Source organism: Notechis scutatus, chromosome 3 (assembly GCF_049901735.1).
Source record: "Notechis scutatus isolate UNSWTSFEM ecotype Mainland chromosome 3, rNotScu1.2, whole genome shotgun sequence".
Classification (NCBI taxonomy): Eukaryota; Metazoa; Chordata; class Lepidosauria; order Squamata; family Elapidae; genus Notechis; species Notechis scutatus.
In genome coordinates this window covers 170,523,190-170,547,450 of record NC_142011.1, presented here as the reverse complement: position 1 = coordinate 170,547,450, position 24,261 = coordinate 170,523,190, and the positions used below count along the sequence as shown (strand labels likewise).

Below are 24,261 nucleotides of genomic sequence, written 5' to 3'. Positions count from 1 at the left end.
TACGAAGTACCCCACCAACGCCGAGGTCAACATCCAAGCCATCGCCGCCCGCCCGCCCGAAGATGCAAGGGGGGGGGAATTAAGTCACCCCCGAAAAGACGGCCTAGCCATTTTTTCAGGGCTCAAAAAAAAATAAGACCCGGCCTTATTATATGAGAAACACGGTAGAAACGGTTCTATGTCTGCTGCTGTTTGGCCCACCCGCCTGCCCGGGCTCTTACCTGACTTTTATTTCCTGCTTTTTCAACCTCAGCTGCTTTGCGCAGCACAGCTGCGGTTGAAAAAGCAGGAAAATAGTGCTGCGCTGCTCCGCTGTTTGGGCAGCATAGCTGACGATGCTCCACACGCGCGTGCAGCGTGCAAGTCGCCAAATCACCGAAGCGGTAGTTACACCAGTCGGATCCCACCCCTGGTTCCATAGCTATCATTTCAGCATAGTTCTAGAAAGAGGAAAATGCTAGAGCAGTGATGTCGAACTTTTTTGCCATGAGTGCGCAAAGCGCAAACATGAGCATACCCAAAATGCATCGTGCATGCCCTGCGCAGGCATGTGCATCCCCACGCATGCGCCCCTGCCCATGTGCAGCAGAAACCTGAAGGCCAGCTGGCCAGCGGGAAACACGCGCACTTGCACGGTGGAGCTAAGCTGGGGCAATGGCATGCATGCCCATGGAGAGGGCTCTGTGTGCCAACTGTGTCACGCATGCCATAGGTTCGCCACCACAGGGCTAGAGACAAGCCTATAACAGCCTATTAAAAACCTAAAGCAAAGTCAATCTATTGGTTCTTTTATTGGTAATAAGAAAAATCGCACATGAAGCAATATAACACACCGGTAGCTTGATAAAATCCTAGGTGTAAATAATAGAAAAAGAAACATAGTTGCTGTATATATTCCTAATATGTACGAAGTGGATGAAGTTCCATCTAAGTTCTCAGAGAGGTATCAACAAATTCAAGGTAATCTTAAGCACTGCTGAATCATAATCATTCAATCAAAATATTTAAGAAGCATAATCCTAACGAATAGGCATGAAGAACAAAGACATCTTAACAAGGACTGACCACGTGCTGACAGTACTGGGAAGACAAGGAGAATTCCAGATTAAAAGATTATTGGAATTTATCTGTACTCCCCATTGCAAATTTATTTCAAACCCATAGTTTCTGTATTTTTAATGATGCTGCTTTGAATTCTGGATTTCTGGTTTTGTCAATCTTATTCATTCAATTGTGTTTGGTTTTCGGACTCTGCCTGGACAAATCCTTGTAGCTTTCTTGCCCAGGTTTTTCAGAAGTGGTTGCCATTGCCTCCTTCCTAGGGATGAGAAGAAGTGACTGGTCCAAGGTCACTCAGCAGATTTTCTGTCTAAGGCAGGAGTAGAACTCACAGTTTCCTTGGTTTCCAGCCTACAACAACATACTGGCTCAAATTATCTTTAATTAAGAAAAAATGGGTATAAGATAGTAGAGTTAGTATAGTAGAGTATAGTAGACAATAGAGTTAATACTCTACATGCTACATTTTGTCATAAATTCCATTCAGAGACAATCTTTTTATGTGTGTTGAGAGTGACCATATCTAGCTATTTATTTTTAGATGCTAAGTACTTTCCTATTTTAACAAATATTTCCTGAGTAATTTTCCTTTGTATGGCAGTATCCTGAAATCAAAATACAAGTATAAATTATCATGTTGCAACAAGTTTGCAAAAATGCATAAGTTACTTGTACCCATAACTTATCAGTACCTTTAAGTTGACTATCTGACCTTTGATCCCATGAGTTCCTGGGAAAGTTCTCTTCCCTACTTACACATTTGTGAAATATTAACACTACAGGTCAGGCCCGTTGTTTAGTACTGAGAGATTTGTGACAAATCCTTCCCCTCGTCTCTTTTTTCCCATCCAAGTGAGAAAAAGAAATATTACAAATGCTTCCACTGAATGATCCAGAAATTTGAAAAGGGAATGACATGAAGTTTAAAAGACAGAAATATAAAAACACAACTTTGCTTTAATGCCATAAAACTCTGCTCCAATCTGCTTTATTTTTTTTTAGATTCTTTTAATTTTGTTTTGAAAATGTAGCTGACATCTTAAGGAATTAGAGGACATTTTTCAATTTATTCTTAAAAGAATCATGTAAGAAAGCAAAATCAAGATTAGCCCAAGTACATCTAGTGATCTTCACTGATCTATGAAATTTGGCCCTCAGATCTAAATATCAGTTGCTTTTTATTTTTAATGCCAGGCCATTAGATGTAAAGCGTGTCTTAAAGATTCAAGAGAGACCCCCTGAAAAGGAGAAAAAGTATCATCTCTTCATGGGCTAAGCATCTTTCTACAAATAAGTGTTTAGTATACTCTAATATGCTCTTTGCTCAGTACCTAAAAATACTGTAATTTAAGATTAAACATATTTGAGAGTTGAAGAATGACTTTAACTGAGCATTTCTACAGCAATGCTTTAAAAGCAGGTTTCACAAGAAAATGTAAATAAGGGTAAAGTTACATTCTTTTATTTTTCCCCCAAATATTCTTTGGTTTGGGTCCCTTACATACAGTTCCAGTTTATCAGATTGATCATACTGTAATTAAATCCTTCCTTGCACTCTTAAAATCATTTTTGTTTATTCAGTTAGTCTTCTTTCTGGAAACATTCTCCTTTCTCTACTACTACCAATTATCTTTTTGTATCTCTTTTTCCACTAACATCTCTGTGAACTATGTATTGCAGTCCTTCAAAGTGTAGAACTTTTGATTGCATTCCTGAGAACAACTTGCACCCTTTAAGGAGGGAAGTAAAATTTGCCAAAGATTGGAAACTGCTAATGCAGCAAAGGGAACAGATGAAGAAACTGTGGGGAAAGCAACAGGAAGAGAGAAAAGGAGGTAGCCTGCTGTTGGGTAAGAAATTCATGCTACAGCTGTTACGTAGAACACTGATCTTCCCGTGATATTCACAGGTCTGCCAGTTAATTATTTCCTGTCAGTCTGTTGTTCCAAATACACCTCGGTTCCTAATTTTGATACTGGAATTAAGTAAATAACAGAAAAAAATACCTTCAGAAAAAAGAGACAAAACAGTAGCCCAGAAATGTATTGTGTACAAGTCTCTCCCACACATTCTTATTGTCCCAAAGACAGTCTTTATTATGATCCCTGTAAATGAGGGCAGAAGAAACAAGAAAAGGCAGAAATACATCAGCTTCTCAAACTTCATCTTATTTGACAAAAGAGTCCAACTTTACTTCACCTTTCTTTAAATAGCAACAAAGTTTGAATACAAAATTTAGGTTTTTATAGGCATTATAAGACAGTCCATGGAGTTTCTCTGAACATTGGACAACTAAGAAATGACCACACACTAATTCCATTAGAGCAAGGTGTCAAACTCGATCGTGTCACATGACACATATTGATGTATTGTGACATTTTTTGCCTCTGCGGAACTGGGGTGGGTATGGTTTGCATGTGATGTATCTGGCCCCTGGAAATATGCTTTTCTTTTATTAATGTTGGCATATGCTCAGCCAGTTAAAGATCTGTACATACTTTTACTCTCTTATGGCAACATCTCTTTAAAGCAACCTCATTGTTATGGAAAACATTAACTTCTGCTATACTGCATAGAAAGCCATATTCTGCAGTAAATACTGACAAGAAAAAAGAAACAATGAGATCTTATTAGCATGAAACAATTAAAAATAAATATTGTTATAAATTAATGCTAAACCATATACACCATAATTTTAGGTTCCATTTCTGATATATTTAAAAGAGTCCTGGATATTAAGATAGGATTTTTAAAAAAAAAAATAGGAAGAGCTGCTAATCAAAGTAAAAAAGACTGATGGATAAATGGTTCTGAATCCATACTAGGTTCATGTTACTTATCATATTTCCTACTATTTCAAAAATAGTAGGAAATTATTAGTGAATGCCACAATTGTTTAGCTTCATCGTTTGTGCTGATTGAAACTAAACAACCTTCACTGTGCCTCAGTGCACGTGAATCTTGCCAGAATGAAATACATTTCCACAGGCTATATAACTTGGAATTTTTTCTTAATATAGAGTACTGTCTATGTCAGGATTTTCACACTGTCATGTCAATTATATGAGCACTAGTTTATTAGTGCAAAGGCTCTTAGATTCTCCCCTTTATATGCTAATTCAAAAGTCTCTAAAGGTAAAGGTTCCCCTCGCACATATGTGCTTGTCATTTCCGGCTCTAGGGGGCAGTCCTCATCTCCGTTACAAAGCTGAAAAGCCGGCGCTGTCCGAAGATGTCTCTGAGGTCATGTGGCCGGCATGACTAAATGCCGAAGGCGCACGGAATGCTTCCCACCCAAGCAGTCCCTATTTTTCTACTTGCATTTTTACATACTTTTGAACTACTAGGTTGGCAGAAGCTGAGACAAATCCCTAGCACTGATCACTCTGTTATGCGGTGCTAGGGATTTGAACTGCCAAACTGCCAACCCTTCTGATCGACAAGCTCAGCGCCTTAGCCACTGAGCTCTACTGGGTCATAAATGAAGATTATCATTAAACATGCCTTTATAGACACCACCAACCCCCACAAAACAGAGCTCTGTTTTCACTATCTTACTTTGCCTACTTACTTGGCAGTATTTTTCATTAACCAGAATACCATTATTTACTTTGGTTGTTAGAGAATAACATCATACACTGTAACCACACTGGAAACTTGGCACGATATACCAAAGTAAAATGAACTATGTCTGACAAATTGTGTCCCGTTCTACCCAGAATTAAGAATGTTATTTGGCAATTTTCTTTAAAGCAAAAAAAAATGTTGTGTCTTCCATTTGGCATAAGTCATCTCTCAGAAGAGGCTGCAATTCCTGAAGATTTGATTCAAATTTAGTTTACTTATAAAGGAAAGTAAACTAGAAAGTGATTGAATAAGTACAATCTATCACATAAGGAAAACACAATTGCCACATGCAGCTTTCTCATTATCACTGTGGAGTAGCATGGTGCTTTGGATTTTCAAATTAAATACAATTAAGTATTGAAGAAATCAGTACCAATTCTTTGGGTTGTGTTTATGTATGGGATGCATACATGTGAGGAGGATTTAATGCCAAGAGTGACACAAGCCATTTGGGTATATCTCCTAAGGAAGACCAGAAATGGCTCTCTATCACCTTTCCATGAAGAAGTAGTCTCCTCTCTTGATCAAATTCTTAGTTTGCTGAGAAATGCCACTCTATTGCTGCTGCTGTTTCTTCTTGTTTCTTCATTACTAAGGTAGCCACACTCTCATATATTAGTGCTTAACTGAAAACAGGAGTGTCTGAGTGATCCTGGTTTCATTGCCCTGCTGTCCTCTGCTGTCTGCAGGAGTCCCACAAGGGAAAGCAGTCAAGAAAGAATACACAAGTCATGGGTGACAGGACAGTCAAAATACTTGCTTATCCTATCTGTGGAGCTATGGTGGCTCAGTGGTTAGAATGCAGTATTGCAGGCTAACTCTGCTCACAGCCAGGGGTTCAGTCTTGAACAGCTCAAGGTTGACTCTACTTTCCATCCTTCCAAGGTCAGTAAAAAGAGGATCTAGATTGTTAGGGGCAATATGCTGACTACATTTCTAAACCATTTAAAAGAGTGGCATAAAGCATTGTGGCGCCATGTATACGTCTAAGTGCTATTGGTATCCTTATACTACTGTACTACTGGTCTTAGCTATGTAGAACAAACTGACAATCCCAACCTCAGCTACAAGGGCTACTGTCCCATCCAGGCATGGAGATTGGTTTTTTTCCATAGTCCTAGGGAAGATCCATGGAGCCTGGCACAACTGTTGCTCTTCTGCTGCATTAACATAGCCAGACAAAATATTTGGAAGCCAAATGTGGTCTGGTGGCTGGGAGCTTAAAATCCCTGATTTACCAGAGATACACTTGAGCGATTTATATAGATTCTGCTCAAAAGTCCTAATCAACATTGTCCCCTTCCAGATGTTTACCATAGACAAAATTGTAGCCATATGAAGTGGCTACAAAAATAAAGTCAATATGTCTCTTATTTAATGCACATTGCTTTATAAAGTTAGTTTCTATTCCTCTTTAAAATGTTGCTTTAAACCAAATTATAATTCAGCATTAGTAGATGTCAGTAGAAAAGGTATGAATCCAAAAGATAAAAATTAAATGTATTTATTAGATTTTCATACAACTGTAATCAAGAACTTGATTTTTAAAATCAAGTTTTAAAAATAAGAACTGCATATATAACTTATATGTCCCCTGTAATGATTACTATTGGTATTTCTAAATAAACAAGACATAAATCCAGAATTATAAGAAAAGCAGTTGATTATCTTTTCTCCCAAATACACTGATATTAAAGTCATATTGATATAATCACAAACCAGGGGAAGGCATTCAGTGCTAGTTACTAGCTTCTTTTTTTGGCATTAAGCAGTAACCACCTTTTCTGTGGTGATGCTCCAAGGAATAAAACAAACTTACTTTAAAGAGGAAATGTTCTTTGTATATAATTTAAGCAGCAATTTCACCAGTCAGGAGGATCTGAGTCATGCCTGGAAACCCACCACTGTGCTTTTTTTTTTGTCTATGAGGGGTGAGGGAGAGTAGTATCTTGGTAGCATTATCACATAAACTTATTGGAGAGGAATAGCTTAAGAAAATATCTTTTCAGCAAAACTAATGGATACAAATTTGTGTTGTTATAAGCTGTAAAAGAAACTGTAGTCAATATATAAACAGCAAAGAAAACAAAAACTTTATTTTGAATAGCTAGATCCAGGAAGTAATGTAAATATGTTTTTATATGGTATTTTTTGACTAAGCAGAATATCCTAATTTTCTTGTTATTCAATTATGCAACATGTCCTCAAATATAAAGAACATGAAATCTATATCTAAACAGTAGATAGCGGAAAAAAGAGTATTGATAAAAAAGAATGTTTGTAGATCAGAATTGAAATGAGGTGACCTTGGTACTCTCTGAGCTTGGTTGTCCCAAAGGTTCCTTTTTTTCAGGAGGTAACTGGATTTTCTGGATTTTTTCTTTGAAGACATTTTGCTTCTCATTCAAGAAGCTTCTGAAGAGCTGAAGAAGCTTCTTGGATAAAAAGCAAAATGTCTTAAAAGAAAAACCATAAACTGCGTCTTGAAAAAAGCATCTATGGGACATCCATGACCTGGATGACTGAGAATCTCCATAGACCTCTGAGCTTGGTGTTTTGTTGCAGCTGTTTCATTACCCAAATATCAGTGCACTAATGATGTTACCTAGTTTGAGTAATGAAACGTCTGTAAGAAAACAACCAAGTTCAAAGAGCATTAGGACCCTTCAATGAAGAGCATATCTGAATTGTTTTATATCAAGTCAAATTTTTGAGTCACAGAACTCTGCATTAAGATTTCCTAGTCTATGGAAAAAATATTTTCCAGAACTACAATCCCTAATCCAATGCAATCCTTTTTTCCCCTTGACAGTAGGAAAACAGGTTGCTGAACTTTTTTAAAAAGTATTAATTATTAATAGAACTAAATGCTATACTTTTTATTTTGTCTTTGTTCATACATACTCTAGATATAAACAAGAGCAATGTACAGAGTTACAAAATAAATAACTGTCCAGCTATAATACAGCTACTTCCTTCTTGGAAATTCCAGCAGAATTAAGTGAGGTATAAAAACGAAACAAAGCATCTTCTTAGTAATAGACTGATATAATATAATAGGAATGGCTTACCTTTTTATGACTAATGCCATAAAAGATCGCTCCCAGTTCTATCTGGAAATGCTAGATTCTGAGCAAATGCTGAACTCTGTGAGATTAGTGAGTCATTACCCTCTTACTCTATGTAAATTCTGGCCACATTGGCTTCAGAAATACAAGGCCTTCCTCCATTTCTCATCCCTATAACTTAATAGCTTCACTTCAAATATTTCACTAGAATTCTGATTACTTTTGTTTGAAGTAATCAAATGGCACTAAGAAATCATTTCATAATCATACAGAAATGAAAAAAAATATTTAATTAAGTTTCTATTGAAGGAGGAAGATTGTTTTGTCTATGTAAGTGCAAACTATTATACATAATAAGAGTTATAGGAAAATATTATGAATGCTGTTTCTATGTTGGTATGCTGTTTCTCTTCATTATTTTCTTTCTCTTATATTTCTCTTGTCTTGTTTCTTTTTTTTTTAAACAAATTTTATTGATTTTTTAAAGACAGACAAAACATAGGACATAAAGGCATAAAACCTCCTTTCTAAAAAAATTACTTATAAGTTTTAACAAGGCAAATAAAACATTATTTTTTAAGGCATAGTTCCACATTATCACATTTCCATTTAAGCACATATATATCTTTTCCAAATTTCTAATTATTTCTCCCTTGACTTTTATTCAATTATATTTCTTTCTATCAAGGTTTTATTAATTCTCAATCAAATATAAACATTTATACAGCATAATTCCAAATTATCACATTTCCATTTAAACACCTATATATCTTTTCCAAATTTCTCATTGTTTCTCCCTTCACTTTTATTCAATTATATTTCTTTCTATCAAGGTTTTATTAATTCTCAATCAAACATGAACACACAAAATACAAAACATAAAACAAGACATAAAAACATAAAACCTTCTTAATTATCGTTTGTACATGTCTTTTCCAAAGTTCTTTTCCATTATTTCTCCCTTTAGTTTTATTCCTCCAAGGTTTTATTAATTCTCAATCAAACATAGCTAACCAAAACACAAAACATAAAACATAAAACTTCTTTTGAAAAGTGGCTTAGCCCCGGGTTACATCTTTTTTTACAGACCTAAATCAAATTCATGCTCACCTTATATACCATTCTTATCTTATTTACCATTCTATATTTTCTATATAACTTCTCCCTTCTTTTCACTCTCTTAATTATATTTTGTTTATTTCATCTTATTTTAAAGTCATTATACTTGTATCTTTTGTCCGTTCTTTTCCAATTATCTATTTATCTCTTCTCTTTAACAAAAAAATTTCCCCCGTAATCACTTTTAAAGTGTGATGCCTTTCTATCTTTCCCCTAAATTTAAGTAATTATATATTACTTAAAGTAATACATAATTTCCGTTCTGATTCTGCTTAGTACATTCTACATGTTGCATTTTAAAATAAAAAATAATAAATTTATAATATAGTTAAATATATAATTTCCATTCTAATTCTAATTCTACTTAATACATTATTTTAAAATAAGAAAATGAAATAGTAAATTTATAACATTAAAATAACGAATTTAAGCTATAACTAAACATTAATCATTTTACACATTCTCTTTAATATTTTATTAAATATTGAGATCTATCATTATTAAACATTTTAATATTTTAATATTTTGTTAAATCTTATAATATTCCAATAGACTATTTCAAATGCAAGTACTACAATACTATCTTATGTACTCTTGCAGAATCTTTCTTTAATTATACTCTATCCTTTATCTCTGAAAAAAAATCTGCTTTTTTGCATCTTGTTTCAGACCTTTGTGGCTTTCCCCCCCCTTTTCCCTCCCTTTCTTCTCCAGTCTGGTCTTTTTGCCCCCCCCCCCCAACCTCCACCTTTTTAACTTCCCCTCTCTGTTGTATTTCTCTTTTCTGTTGCTTTCTAACATTGTACCTTTTTTTCACCTTATTTTTCTTTTTCTTGGTTGTTTTATTAAATCTTAAATTCTCATTTTTCCTTCCTCTCTTCCTATTTTCTTTCTTAATTGAACTTTTTGTCCATTAAAAATGGCTTCTTCTTCTTCTTCTTCTTCTTCTTCTTCTTCTTCTTCTTCTTCTTCTTCTCTTCTTCTTCTTCTTCTTCTTCTTCTTCTTCTTCTTCTTCTCCTTCTTCCTCATGTATTTGCTGAATACACCATTTCTAAAACCGCCATTTCTAAAAAGTGGAAGACAGCTCCCAAAGAATCCTTGCCTTCTTGTTCTCTTTCCTTTAATTTTTCATATTCCATTTTTAATTCATCCACAGATAGTGCCATTGTAAATTTTTAAGAACAACCCAGATGTTTTTAATCTTAAAGTAATTTCCAAGTGTCAAAGTTATCAAACAATCCAAACAGACACAAAATATTTCCTCTTCTTCTCTTTGCAGTTTTTCCTCCTGGGGCAAAATCCCAAAATATATTTTAAAGCTGTATTACAGTTAATTGCTGATCTTATAATCTTCAAGGCGTCTCCTCCAACAAATTTTTAAAGGTTTTTTTAGTCCTCTCCTTCCCACTTATAACAAAGAGCTTATTTTTACCTTAAAGAAGCAGGTTTTTCAGTGCTCATTTGCTTTCTCCGTAAGGAAGGGGAGTGAACTTTCCTTTTAGCACTTTCGCCGTTTTAACAACTTCTTTTGGAAACAAATGTATCAATCCAAAAGTCAGGTTTCCAGGGTGTTTAAAAGTATCTTAATGTCCCGGTTCAGCCAAGAAAACTTCTCCTTCTGATTCTTCCTCCTGCACAAATCTTATCCGGTTGAAGATTCCTTTGTGGCTGCCATTTCTGACAGCTGCTCCACCGCCTCAGGAAAAAGGAGTCTAGCCGGCTGGGGAAAGGGGTTGCGATATCCCCAGACCCCTGCCCGGATCTCCTCTATCTTCCGCTGCCCCTCTGGGGTAGCGACAACCCCCAAATCCAGTTGGATCGGGGGTACCTCAGCGGTGAGCGCAGCAGGGACCCGCAGAAAAGCGGATTCCTGCCGCCGCCGAAGCCTTGCAACCGGAAATTCCTTGTTTCTTTTATTTTTTTTAATCAGCCTTTGTTAAATATTATTCCCTTTATTATTCTTTCTGTTCCCTCCCTACTGATTTACACAGCATTAGTAAATGGTCGATCCGTATTGTTAATTGTGTGGAGGACAACTGGAATATGTGCTTTGGTCTTTAAATGTTTCAGCTACAGTATGGATGATTGTGACATATGCCATTCCTTGGTTTTTGAATTTTAATTTTTTGTAATTTCCTTTGTAACAAGACATTTTAAAAGGTTGAAATTTCCAGTTAGGTGCAAAGAATTGTTAGATATAAAAATAGCAACTGAAATGGCTTCATTTTTCAGAACAGACTGACATTGTTCCTAAAGTTAAAAATCTGTTTTAAAAAGCTTGGGCAGGGGAAATTGGTGTGTAATATCTTTAATATGGCAAGAGATATTGGAATTATATTTAATAGGCTTTTGATGAAAAATGTTGTATTATGAGATCAGTATACCGCTCTCCTGAATTTCTGTGGTCCAACTGAAGATTCTTCAGAACAAATAACTATTTTCAACACCTATATATTATGGCTTTGTTTGTTACCTTTGAGTTAATCTTGATTCCTGATAACCATCCAGACAGGTTTCAATAGAAACATTTTGGACATGTGACAAAGAAAGACTGACCGTCCAAAGTCACTCAGGTTGAAGGATTTATGCCTAAGGCAGGGCTAGACTCCATAGTCTTGTCTGGTATGGTATCTTTAGCTACTGCATCTTATATGTACTAAATTAAAGGTTGAAGGTTGTGTGAATCAAACTTTGCATCCTTATTTAGATCATAGGACATATACAGGTAGCCCTCGACTTACAACAGTTCATTTAGTGATAATTGAAAGGTACAACGGCCCTGACTTCTGGTTGTTTTTCCATCATGTCAGAGTGGAATCCACGATTGTGCGCGGTTTTGTTCTGTCCTAGCTTGTTGGAGGGTCCTGATTGGGAGCAGAGCCACCCTGAAGGGGTTAAGAAGGGGAGGACCACTTGGAGGGTTGAGGGGAGACATATCTCCCCTCTCTGACAAGATAAACCCCCTCTGAAGACAAATTGCAGCAGTGGTCTAAAATGGCCACCATGGAGATGGGAGGCAGTCCAGGAAACTAAGACTGCTGGACCAGTGAAGTTGTGAGCAGTGTGTGAACCAGGCAATGTACATGAACATTGAGGTACCCCAGAATTAAGAAATAAAGAACTATTTTTGATGAAAGTGTGTAAAAGCGGAGACCAAAGAGAGAGAGAGTGAGAAGAAAATTTGAACTTATGAAGTTACCTTTGAACATTGAAATGAATTAATTTGGAGGTGGAAAATTCAGAGGAAAATATCTGATTACAAAAGGCTTGGAAATTAAACTGGATAATTATTGGATTTTTGGCACTAAATAGGCATAAGTAAATACTGGAATTGAATGTGTTAAAAATAATAGCTAATAACTGGAATTAGCGAAATTAATAAGTTTTTTTTTAAAGTAAAAAGGGTAGAACATGGAAACAGAATTGAGAGTGCCACCTAATGGTACAGGAAACATTTCAGTGACTCTTTGAAAAGTGCTTGGTCTTTCTAAAATTGGAATTTAAAAGAAAATAAGAGGAACTCCACTATAATAAAATAAAAACCCTGAAAAAATACTAGAATACTACAAGGAAAAAAGATACGTGAAGAAATTGTCTTAGGATTACTTGGTGACTTTGGGAAAAAGTTGGAAAAGAAATCAACAGAAGGAACCTGGAAACAAAGACTTATGGACATTGTTGAAATTAAATATAAAAGTCCCTGGTTGAAATAAACTACTGGACATTTGGATTGGATATAATTATTAAAGAATGGGGGAGAAGAAGCATACAAAATGGGAGAATTATATGTGGAAATGAGATTGGAACTACAAGATATGAGGGAAATGATGAAAGAAAGCATGGAAACGTACAGTATTATACTACAAAAATTAGAAATGGTGATTCAGATTGAAGAAGAACAAAGAGAACCAGAGGGGAGGAGTTAAATAAAGAGGAAACCAGCTTTAAAGAACAAGTGGAACAACGAACATTAAAACAGGGGGGAGGGAATTAAAGTTAAAAATCTGAGGTTTGATGTGATAATTAAAGGGGGAATTGTTTGGGAAGCTAAACAAAGGAAAAGGAAACAGCAGAAGAGGGAATTACAGAGGAAAGACCGAGAAAGGGAGGGGGACAAAATAAATAATTGGAATGAGAAATGGAGGGAAATAATAAAAGAAAAAAGGGGAATTTAGAGAAAGGAACAAGAGATGAAGGGAAGCAGAAAGCAAACAAGAATGAAAATAAATTATATAGTCAGGAGGATGAGAGACAATGGGTAGAAAAAGAATAGGGAGGGAGATTCTGCAAGGTAATTTGTTGTGATATATAAGAATAGGTATTTTAAAATAGATAAGATTGGAACTGATTTTAAAAGGATTATTGTTAAATCAAATATAGATTTGAATGAAATAGATATGGAAAAGGGAATTTATTATAAGAATATTGATATTTTTAAAAAGTGATGAATAAAGTTAAAATGAATTATGAGAATTGTAATGGAAAGATTGATATCAGTTTCTATAATTAATTGAATAGATTAATATTTTTGGAATAGATGATTTATATGGTAATTGAGAAAAAGAATACCATGCAGATTCTGACTTAATATATATACAGTATATGCATATGTGATATGTAGTAGTTAGGAGAATATTGTTAGTAATGTAGAATGTTGTAATTAAATATACTATGGTAAATTTTTATAATGAATTAAAGAGAATAAATTGAAGGAATGTATAAGGTAAATAGGTGGCAATCTTGAATTGACAACTAAAGGGGACAACTTTTTGAATTGTTAGAATAAGGATGAAATGTATTGAATAATGAATGGAATAACAGTAGGTGATAAAATTGCAAATGTGACAGATAAAAGCAATATGTGCAATGAATATAGAAATGGAACAAGAATCTTAGATAATATTATAAAACAAGACATGAGAATATTTTAAGAAAAATGAAATAAGTTAAGATATGAACTGGAATTGGATAAAATAAGTGGAATGAATTTAATATTTGAGAATATTCAAAGGAAAATAGAATAAGTAACAATGTGATATGAAATTGAATAAGAAAGATGACTATGTAACTATGGTCATGTTTGTATTGAAATGTAAAAACCTGGAACCACACTGTTGGCCAAAAGAGATGTTTTTTAAAATATAAAAATAAAAAATTTATTTAAAAAAAGAAAGGTACAATGGCCCTGGAAAAAGTGACTTATAACTGTTTTTCACAGTTACGACTTTTGCAGCATCTCCTTGATCATGTGATCAAAATTCAGATGCTTGGCAATTGATTCATATTTATGATTGTTATACTATGTCCCAAAGTCATATCATCATCTTTTGTGACCTCTTGACAAGCAAAGTCAATGGGGAAGCCAGATTCATTTAACAACTGGGTTATTAACTTATGAACTGCAATGATTCATTTAACAACTATGGCAAGAAAGGTCATAAAACTGGCAAAACTCACTTAACAAATGTCTCACTTAAAAACAGAAATTTTAGGCTCAATTGTGGTTGTAAGTTGAGGACTACTTGTATTTGGTTCCAGGCCCAACTTCTTTGTCACCATTCTTGCCTATATTTACTCTGAAGCTTTGAGTGCATGACATGAGGAGTTTGTTTATCAGACAGTTTGCCGCAGAGTGCGATGCTGATTAGGGCTGAAAGGAAGTGACCCACTCAAGATCACCAGGCTGGCTTCTGTATAAAAAGGAAAACTAGAACCTGGAAGTTCTCCCTGTTGGTAATCAAGCATATTAATTATTAGACCACGCAGAAAGAATGTACATCTACATTTAATTTAATAGTTATTGGCTTGCTGTTCTCTTCAACAGGAATATATGAAACTGGCATACAAAAACATGTTTTGCTAGATAATTTCTATCTAGCTAGATAGTGCTTCTTTAATATGTGGTAGAGATGCCTTCAGAGCCTTTTTACAAATGTTTATAGGTGTTATAAAGTTTGTGGCTTTGAGAAAACTGTTGATTGTACAGGAACTTTAATTCATCATTTCTGAATGATGATAATGATTTTATTAAGTAGAAGGAACTGAAAAAGCAGGGTTTTTAAAATTAAGATAACTTGATTGTGTCTTGGATATTAAATACTGCTACAGCCTTTATCTTTGGATGAATCATAATTTTCATAAATTGTAAACATACAAATATGCTACAATCAACTAATGTTAAAACTCAGGAGGAGAAAATTAAATGTCCACCTCCTAATCAGTAAGCTTTATAATTTCAAAACATTTTTATTACACTAAGACACAAACTTGATCTCGTCATAGGCTGCATTGTGATATATCGTGACATTTTTTGCCTTTACAGAGCCAGATGGGCATGGCCTGTGTGTGACATATCTGGCCCATGGGCCACCAGTTTGACAGGTCTGCACTAAGGCAATGACATTGGGAAAAAGAAGAAATATTTTAAATATAGCTAATATTGATCAATCTACTAAGAATATAAAAGATAATGTAAGATGTTACATTGTATGTGAAATTTTGGTGCATTCTCCCATGATCTCATTACAATGTATTGTTTTAATGTTTAAGATGTAATTGTTTTATTATATGTCACCTACAATCATATTACTGGGATAGACAGTTATATACATTTGATAAACAAACCAAAAAAAATTGACTCTAAGTTTGATTAGTATTTGGAGAACTTTTATTGTCATACATTTTAAAATGAATTTACAATGTATAGAATTAATTTTGTTGTATTTAAAGAACTGGATTGAAATTGGATTGTGGTTTATAAATCAGTAATCTTTCATAAGAGTCCTGAACATCTAGCTCTTTTCTCAAGCTCTGGGCCAATGCTTATTACAAAATCTGATTGGATTGTAGTTAATGGTTGTAATTTCTTTTTCTGGCATAAATTAGCCATCATAGTTGTTAAATCAACAAGGGCTGTTTCAAATCGTGTGAAATATGTTTCCTAGAATCTTAAAACTACAGATAGTGCTTAACAATCACAACCACAATTGGAATTGGCAACTCCATCAATAAGCAATGCGGTTAAGTGAAACTTCATATAGCCTCATGTTTGCCATGAACATTAAGCAAATCACCCACAGTAATTAAGCAAGAGATCATGTGATTGCAACTTGTAATTTTACTGCCAGCTTCTCTACTGACTGATTATTTGAACTCAACTGTGAAGCATGTAAATGGTGAGCATGTGACCACAGAATGTAAAAACTCACCAATTGCAAAGTGCCCAAATTATGAACATGTGACCACATGGATGCTGCACTGGTTTGTAAGTGTGAGAATCAATACAGTATAAAAAAGCTACTTTTTCAGTATCACCATAACTTCAAACAGTTGCTAATCAAGGTAGTCATTAAGTGAGTACCTTCTATAGGATAATATTAGAAAGAACTAGCTGCATGTACAGTATATTGGATTCTTTAGTGAATGTTGAGTAAAAGTTACTTAAAATCACAATTCAAATGTCAAACTCTTAATTTGTAGAGGGTTTTTTTATTATTATAATATTTAGGATTACTAAAGAACTCTGGATTGATTGCTATGTATTAAAGATGCACATTACCTCTTTCTTAGGGCTGAGGGAGTGTTACTGGCCCAAAATCACCTGGCTGCTTTGTCCCTGCGGCAAGACTAGAATTTAGTCTCCTAGTTTCTAATCTAGTGCCTGATTCTCATACCACATAAGGTAGAATTAGCTATATTAAAGATGTCCCATACAACTACTTCAGCTTCAACTGCAACAATACAAGACCACACAACAGATACAAACTCAATGTAAACCACTCCAAACTTGTTTGCAAAAAGTACGACTTGCTTCAGCAACAGAGTGGTCAATGCCTGGAATGCACTATCTGACTCTGTTGTTACATCCTCAAACCGCCACTCCTTTAACCTTAAAGTATCTACTACTGACCTCCTCACCCCATTCCTAAGAATGTAAGGGGCGTGCATAAGTGCACAATCATGCCTACTGTACCTGTCCTATTGTCTCCATTTATTCGTACCTATTTCCTGTATTCATACTCATTTTACTCTTATACTTATTATTTTGTAAGTGTTTGACAAATCAGATTAATAAATAAATAAAATATATTTATTGCTGTAGAATGCAGAATTCAAAAATTAAAATCATTGGTCATTCTGATGTTAGCCTAATATATGTGCATGTTTTCCCTGTGTCTATCCCCATTGAAAAAATCTGGTATTCCTCAGAATTCTAAATAATCTTGAATTGTTGGAACCTATTGAGATTTCATCTCCCTTCTCTCATAAGGTTTGTGTCTGAGGAGTTCATCCAAGCAGTTGTTTATCCAATCATATTTTTCCTCAGTTTTCAAAAATCATCTGATCATTTGACTATCTTTCAAAATGTTTTATTTTATGTTTTCGGAATACATAAATACATTGGAAGGAGAAACAAACTGCCAAAAAGTGCTTTTCTCTGCTTTCTATAAAACAGGGTTTTTGTACAATCTAGTATGCATTGTTTTTTTAAATACAATGGAAACTCTGCAGATGGGCCCCAAGAACTCTTGATTGATTAGTTTGGATAGCAAACATTTCAACACCCCCTGATTAACACAGTGGATGCAACTTTAAGAAATACAACAAAGTTATAGATTTGTAATACAAATTTGACTGGTTTTATATCAGATTAGCAAAATACATGTGGGACATCTGGAAATATTCTAACCCATAATATAGTATTTATTTTTGCCTTAACATAAAATCTGAATCTACAATGCCATATCACCATAACTACAATGATAACAATATAACAAAATGTGCTTTGTGATATAAAACCCTTCCCAATGCACCCATTCATACACATAATTATCTAAGGGATGTTGAGTTTTCACTGTCACATCTTGGTTCATGTTAATTACTTTTTTCATCTCCCTGGAGATGCCCATGCATTCTTTAAGTGAATCACAATTCTGAAGTTGTTTAACAAATTAGAAGTACGTGGTTGAAAGAATCCTGATCTATATGAGCTTCTAACCAATACTTTTCCTTTTCACCAACAACTATAGGGTCTACTTAATCTGTTTTGTTTTACTTTAGTAGTTCTTCATTGTTTCCATGCCTGAAGGAAGACACACATATATTGTATATCTAGTTCAATATATGTTTAGCCATAATATAACCATTATGACTAAACATAAATGTTCAACTTTCAGTATTTGAAAATTTGACAGTAAAGCTATGTATAGATTCAGATTCAAAAAGCAAAATGGGATTCTGATCATAAATGTCCTTAAACCAATTATGTCTTTTCCTATCTTTATTTAGCTACCTTTTGTATAAGAAGACCTTAAGAAAACACAGAATGATATAATGCAAATTTACTTTGAACAAAGACATAAAAAGATAAAAACTTTCACACCTCCCTTGGACTCCCAAGGGAAGTACCCTTATGTGGGAAAACCCTGGTCTAGGGGTATAATGTTCCAAAGGGCAGATGGTCCAAGCATATTTCCTGGATCTCCCTCACAAGACAAAGTTAGTAAAAGGACCTGAAGCAATGGTGGGATTCAAAAATTTTTACTACCGGTTCTATGGACGTGGCTTGGTGGGTGTGGCAAACTGTAAAATCTCCAGCCCGAGGCTGTATTTGCGGGTTCTCCAAACTATTTAACATTTCCGCTACTGGTTCTCCAGAACTGGTCAGAACCTGCTGAATACCACCTCTGACCTGAAGCATGTTCATCCTCTTACATTTGGTGAAATGGTAGAAAAGGATGGTACCTCTGACCTATGTTGGTAAGAACCATATGTTTGGTATTTTCATTTTAACTCATACATGCCTTAATTTTGAATTTAAAGTTTGTAAGGCACACCATTAAAGGACGCTTCCTCTGCAAAATAACTTTCACATCAAAAGCAAATGTAAAAAGCATATATTATTGATGTAATGTGTTGAAATCCATAGTGACAAGACTGAAAGATAAAATGACTTACATAAATAGTTAATCTGTTAATTCTATTTACAAGTTGCTTTCAAAGTTTACATTTCCCAAAGCAATTACAATGACCACTGGTTCATTCACAGGAAAGGGAAAAACATACATAAGAGATTGTAAAAAAATTATGCAGCATACATCAGCAACTATAAAGGTAGTCCTCATTTCGTGGCCACAATTGTGACTGGTAACTCTGCCATTAAGCAAAATGCTCATTAAATGGAAATGTATTTGTCCTATAATTTTACTCCAATTTTCCTTTTGTCATAAATTTACTTTTTCCTCACCATCCTAACTGCGAATAGCTGCTAAACAAGGCATTTGCTAATCAAGGACTACCTATAAAGACTTTTACTTTTCAAAGAGCCAAGGTATTTGATCCGGAAAGTCTTTCTCAAAGATATTTCCCAGAGCCACAATTGAAAAAGTGGAATTCTTAACAGGACAATCTAATTTTCTTTGTGACTGGAATGTATACCTGCTCCATCACTTCATTGTAATGAGTGTATTAGAGATCAGTATCCTCACAATATTTGTGATCAGAGTTATATTTGGCCTTTAAATACTATGTTGCAACATGCTTGAGGAACAAAAAAGAAAACATTAAACAATAATCTAAAGAATTGTGGATATATTTAAGGAAAATTAGAAAGATGTATTATTATTATGATAGTTAAGAGATCTATACTTAGCAACCTACATGTTTTTAGTAACAAAGTACTTAAAATAAATTTATCTCAAACACTGGATTTCCTGCTAGTGTTAACATGCAATAATGAAACTTCAAGAAAAGGAACTATGAAAAATATTATCCACACACACTTTCTTCAGTACCCGGGTAGCTTTACAGTTCTTCAGTCACAATATCCACATTATAATATGGCAGTTGTACAGCTTGTTTGCATTAGATTTTCTTTTTTTTTTAAGGCAAAACTTCATTTTTAATTAATTGAAGCTCAAATATACTAAGTATCTAATTTACATAGCAGCCCATCTCATAAACATGATTCTGACCAGTGAGTCATAAAACAAACACTATAAACAAATAAAAATAACCATTAAAAACAATTCAACATATACAGTAAATAAGAAAGGGGGAGAAGGGAGCAACATACTACACACAATTCAACCACCTCATGGGCTCTCTATTTTCATGGGCTCCCCGAGCTTGCTGGGGGAAAAAAACAGATTTTGAGAGAATTCTAGAAGACCAATAGGGTTGGGGCTAACGTCACCTTGGGGCTAATGTCATGTTTGCGGGAGGGTGTGTGTGTGTGTTAGTAGATTCCACTGCAGAAAAGACCGGCCTCCTGATTCCCATTAGATGTCACAAGTACAAATGTGACTTGTAATATTCCTCTCCTCCCAGACCTTATGGTATGATTGTTAACAGTGTATATTGTAACAGGCCATTTATGACATTTATTTCAAAGCATTCGTGTTTTTAAATGAATGATTAGAGATAACTCTCAAACTCTTAACAGGAAATGTCACAAACTTAAGTATCTGAAAGGTGGCAGATAGCAAAAAGTGTCTTGCGAGGAACTCTGGCAATGAACTTGTTTGGTTTTTTTAGGCACATTTGAAATTTTGAGAGACCAGTATAGGCATTTTCACAAAATGTCTTGAAAAAAGTTTAAAGGTTTCATGTGGAACTCCAGCGAATCCTGGGATTTAATGAGAGAATCACAAACCTAGAAAATAGTTTTAATAATTAACCATGTAACTTTATTCTCCAAAGACTATGAATATTTGGTTGTCGGGCAAGTGACAGAGACCTGAACATTTTTACTGATGAAAATTATGTTTATTAAATGTACATGCCATCATTCTCACTACTAGTGTGACTCCATGTCTCCATATACTCCTTGGGTTTGTCTTTAACAGAACATATCTAGCTGAAATTAAGAAATTCTCAGCTCTTTCATACTACATGTGCCTATCCTTACTTATCTAATAATAATTATATTCATATCTTCCAATGTTTCATTGTGCTGACCAAACAAAACATATTTGCAAACCTTAATAATGGATTTTTTTTTTCCTTTTCTTCAGATAGAAAATTTGTCACACTTTATATCCCAACAAATATACGGAATAATCAACATAGCAGCAATTATGTATACTGCTTTAAACCTAAATTTGCATGCATCAGATGTGGGTGGGTAGAACTATAAAGTCATGTTTTGGCTGGAACATTCTAGCCACCAAGATGCAATTGCCTCTTTTTACTATCCTGACTTCTTTATATACAACGTGTGCAAGGGCACTCCGAATTGCCCCTTTACCATTAATCTTTTCTAATTAATTTCTTATTAAAACTGGAAGATACCTTGCTGCAATACATTCCGTATAAACATATACTTATTAATATGACTTTTCAATTTGAAAATAGTAAATCTCACTTATCTAAGGAGTAAACTGAGAATAGACAGTGTGATTTGGAATCAAGACTGATTAAACAATTTGTGACCAAACACTATCTATTCTAAAGACCACTACTGTCTACCTTTATAAGCCCTTCTAGTGAGCACAAATGGATTGTAACTACACAAAATATACACTATGCTGCCTTTGTTCATTGAAGCATCAAATGTTTCAAACATATGCACACAAGAATATCAATCCTACTCCAAATGTAATTGGTCTTTTTTTAATATAATGACTTAAAAATCAGGAAACAATTTCCCCGATTCAAGTTATAAAGAAAACCCTTTTAAGAATAAAATCAATTAAGTTTATTTGTCTAGCATTTTAAGTAATTGTTTAACATTCCATTTTGAGTAATCATTAACTTTTGCTTGTATCAGAAGGCTATAAAAACAATGGATGAGAATGCTAAATAGTAAACAACTATTCTGATAGCCATATCAAGATTGTGAAGTAAGAGAAAATCAATGAGCAATAAAACAGAAGTATGTTGTTATGATGAATACCCTATATCAAGACTGCAGTTTTTTAATAAAATTTTAAGTATCTAGAACATCCTCACAGGTAAATAAGGATAGGATTGAGGAATTGAAGACAGTTAACTTCAACTGTTCTTCTAGATTTTTTTTATAAAAACCTAATTATAATTAATATTAATTAGAAAAAAGAAGTTTGTATCATCTTGTAGCAATTATTTAGTTGAAATATTACTAACATTCAAGAGCAGAGCTATTATTATTAAACTGCACAAAGACAGTAACATATTATGTTCGCAAGTGTTATCTGGTTGAGAAAAACAGCTAATAGTATCTATAAGTGGGGAAAACAGCTAATATATTTCTTAAATAATGAATCAATCATGTCATAAAACAACCTACTTTTAATAAGACAAAGTGTAGTGACACTTGCAAAACATTCTGAACAAGAGGGAAAATGTCTGTCAAAATTAAACAACTGAACTGCATAAATTTACTTCCCTATAAACTGATAGAGGAGCTATTGTAATAATAGTACTGACTTCCTTTCAGCTAATGCAACTGTAACATAGCTGGTATACAGATAAAACTTCCTCTAAGGGTCAGCTGTATAAACTGCCCATTTAGTATCACACTTCCTCTTTTTTTTCAAAAGAACTGTTCAGCATACAGTTCAAACTGCAGAGCATTAAGAATTTAAATAACAAAGCAGGAAAAGGCACTATGTTGTAAATGGTTTCAGAGCATCATTAAAAATATTTATTTGTACCCCTTTGCTAATGTTACTGTAATTCAATTCAATTCAATTTGCTAATGTTACTGTAATTCAATTCTACAAACTACTGTAACAATTTCATCATATCCATGTGGACAAAAGCCCATATGAAAGTGCATCCAAAGCATCCCTAAATAATAATATTGCATAAAATAATGTCTAGACTACTGGACCCCAGATTGAAATCCTAATTTTGCCCTGAAGCAGAGTTCAGAGACTTAATGAGCCAATCACCTTCTCCCAGCCTTGTGGCATTTTTGCAATGATCAAATCAGAAGGCAGCAAACTAGGCATCTTGCTTCGTCCTTCTGAAAGAAAGTTGAGACATAAACTAAGCTAAGAAATATTTACAAATTAAATCAGTTGCTCTCATGATATGCTCCTCAATGGTTTTCTGAACTAACCTAATTTTTTTAGGTTCACAGACTTCATTGCATCATCTATTACTGGTTTGAGGCAGAGTCAGTATTTCATACAATGTCTAACCCAACTAACACCTAACAGTCTGGAGAAAATTGGGTTTGGGGAAGGTTGATATTCCCACTGCCTCTAATTTCACAATATATAAATACTAATATCACACGTTAATTACTGAAGGCTAGATTGTCTGCCTAACTTGGGATAATTTCAAGACATCTTCAATGTCTTGTAAAACTACGGGCAAAGATTCTTGAATAAAAGGAAAAAGATGGAGAGACAATACATGCAAAAGTATAGGATACCAAAATCAAGCGTTGAATGAATTTACAATAGACACATTAGTTTGTTGAGAGCCAATGGGGCCAGACACCCCTTCAATTGTCAACATCGGAGGGCAAAATCTCTTTTTACCTATCTCCCAGCGCTCCACATCCGTCAGAAGGAAATCCGTCAGAAGCAACGACCCACTCTCCAAAGATAAAGACAAATTATCACTGAACAAAGCGACAGCCAACTAACCCAAGCAGATTCAAGTCGAACCGGACGGGTAGAAAGATCGTGGTCTGATCAAAGGAAGTTCCACAGGCTCCAGTAAAACCAACCCATCTCCCAGGACAGGAAGGGAGAAAGGGGCCGCCAAAAGCCCCTTAAAGTGGTCGGAAAAGAAGAAGGACTTACCTTCCTGAGCTTGGAGAGTTGAACTCCACACCAATTAAGTCCACCGTTTTTTCAGCCCGGAGGCTGGAGAAAAGGAGAGGGAGCCCGCAGCCCAGAAGGAGCCTCTCTGAGAACGAAGTCGCCCCGTTTTCGGAACTTAAAAACAGGGGAAGTGAAAACCTAACCAAGAAGAACCGGCGAGGCTCATTCTCGCCTCAGCCAGTCCTGCTCGCTGCACAGAGGAACCTCAGGCGCCTTGCAGAGGCTACTGTGCGCTCCGGCTTTACTTCCTGGTCGTGGACAATTTGCATAGTTGTTCTGGAAAGGGCGCGCGGGAGGGGTGGGGGCTGCTCTGGGTAAAAAGAGAAGTAGAGAAAATGTGAGCATTTTCCCAAAAAGGAGTGGGCGGAACCGAACTGGCAAGAAAGTTGTGCCGGGAGGTAGGCGCAAGAGCCTCCTGGCAAATGGACCCAAGTCACCGGCTGCGGGGGAAGGTGTGTGCGCGGGAGAGAGGCTCGGCTTTTGGGCTAAAGTAACGCCGGTGGATAGAAGGACCTTCCTCGCTTCGTAAAAGAGGGAACGGATTGGGCAGAAACTGCAGGGCGCTCACAGCTAGTCAAACCCAAATGGATTGCCCTTCAGCTTTCCCCGCCGCTTTTATTCCGATTTG

At 35.1% G+C, this 24,261-nt stretch overlaps 1 protein-coding gene across 2 annotated transcripts in view; it reads right to left on the bottom strand.

Moving 5' to 3' along the window:
• LYN (LYN proto-oncogene, Src family tyrosine kinase) overlaps positions 1–23,888 on the bottom strand; it is a 44,430-nt gene extending 20,542 nt beyond the window's left edge. For both annotated transcript variants that reach the window (XM_026692506.2, XM_026692519.2), the window contains exon 1: positions 23,613–23,888. The gene's annotated coding sequence lies outside the window, so the exon portion shown is untranslated. The remainder of the gene's footprint in view (positions 1–23,612) is intronic.
• Between the last annotated feature and the right edge of the window lie 373 nt (positions 23,889–24,261).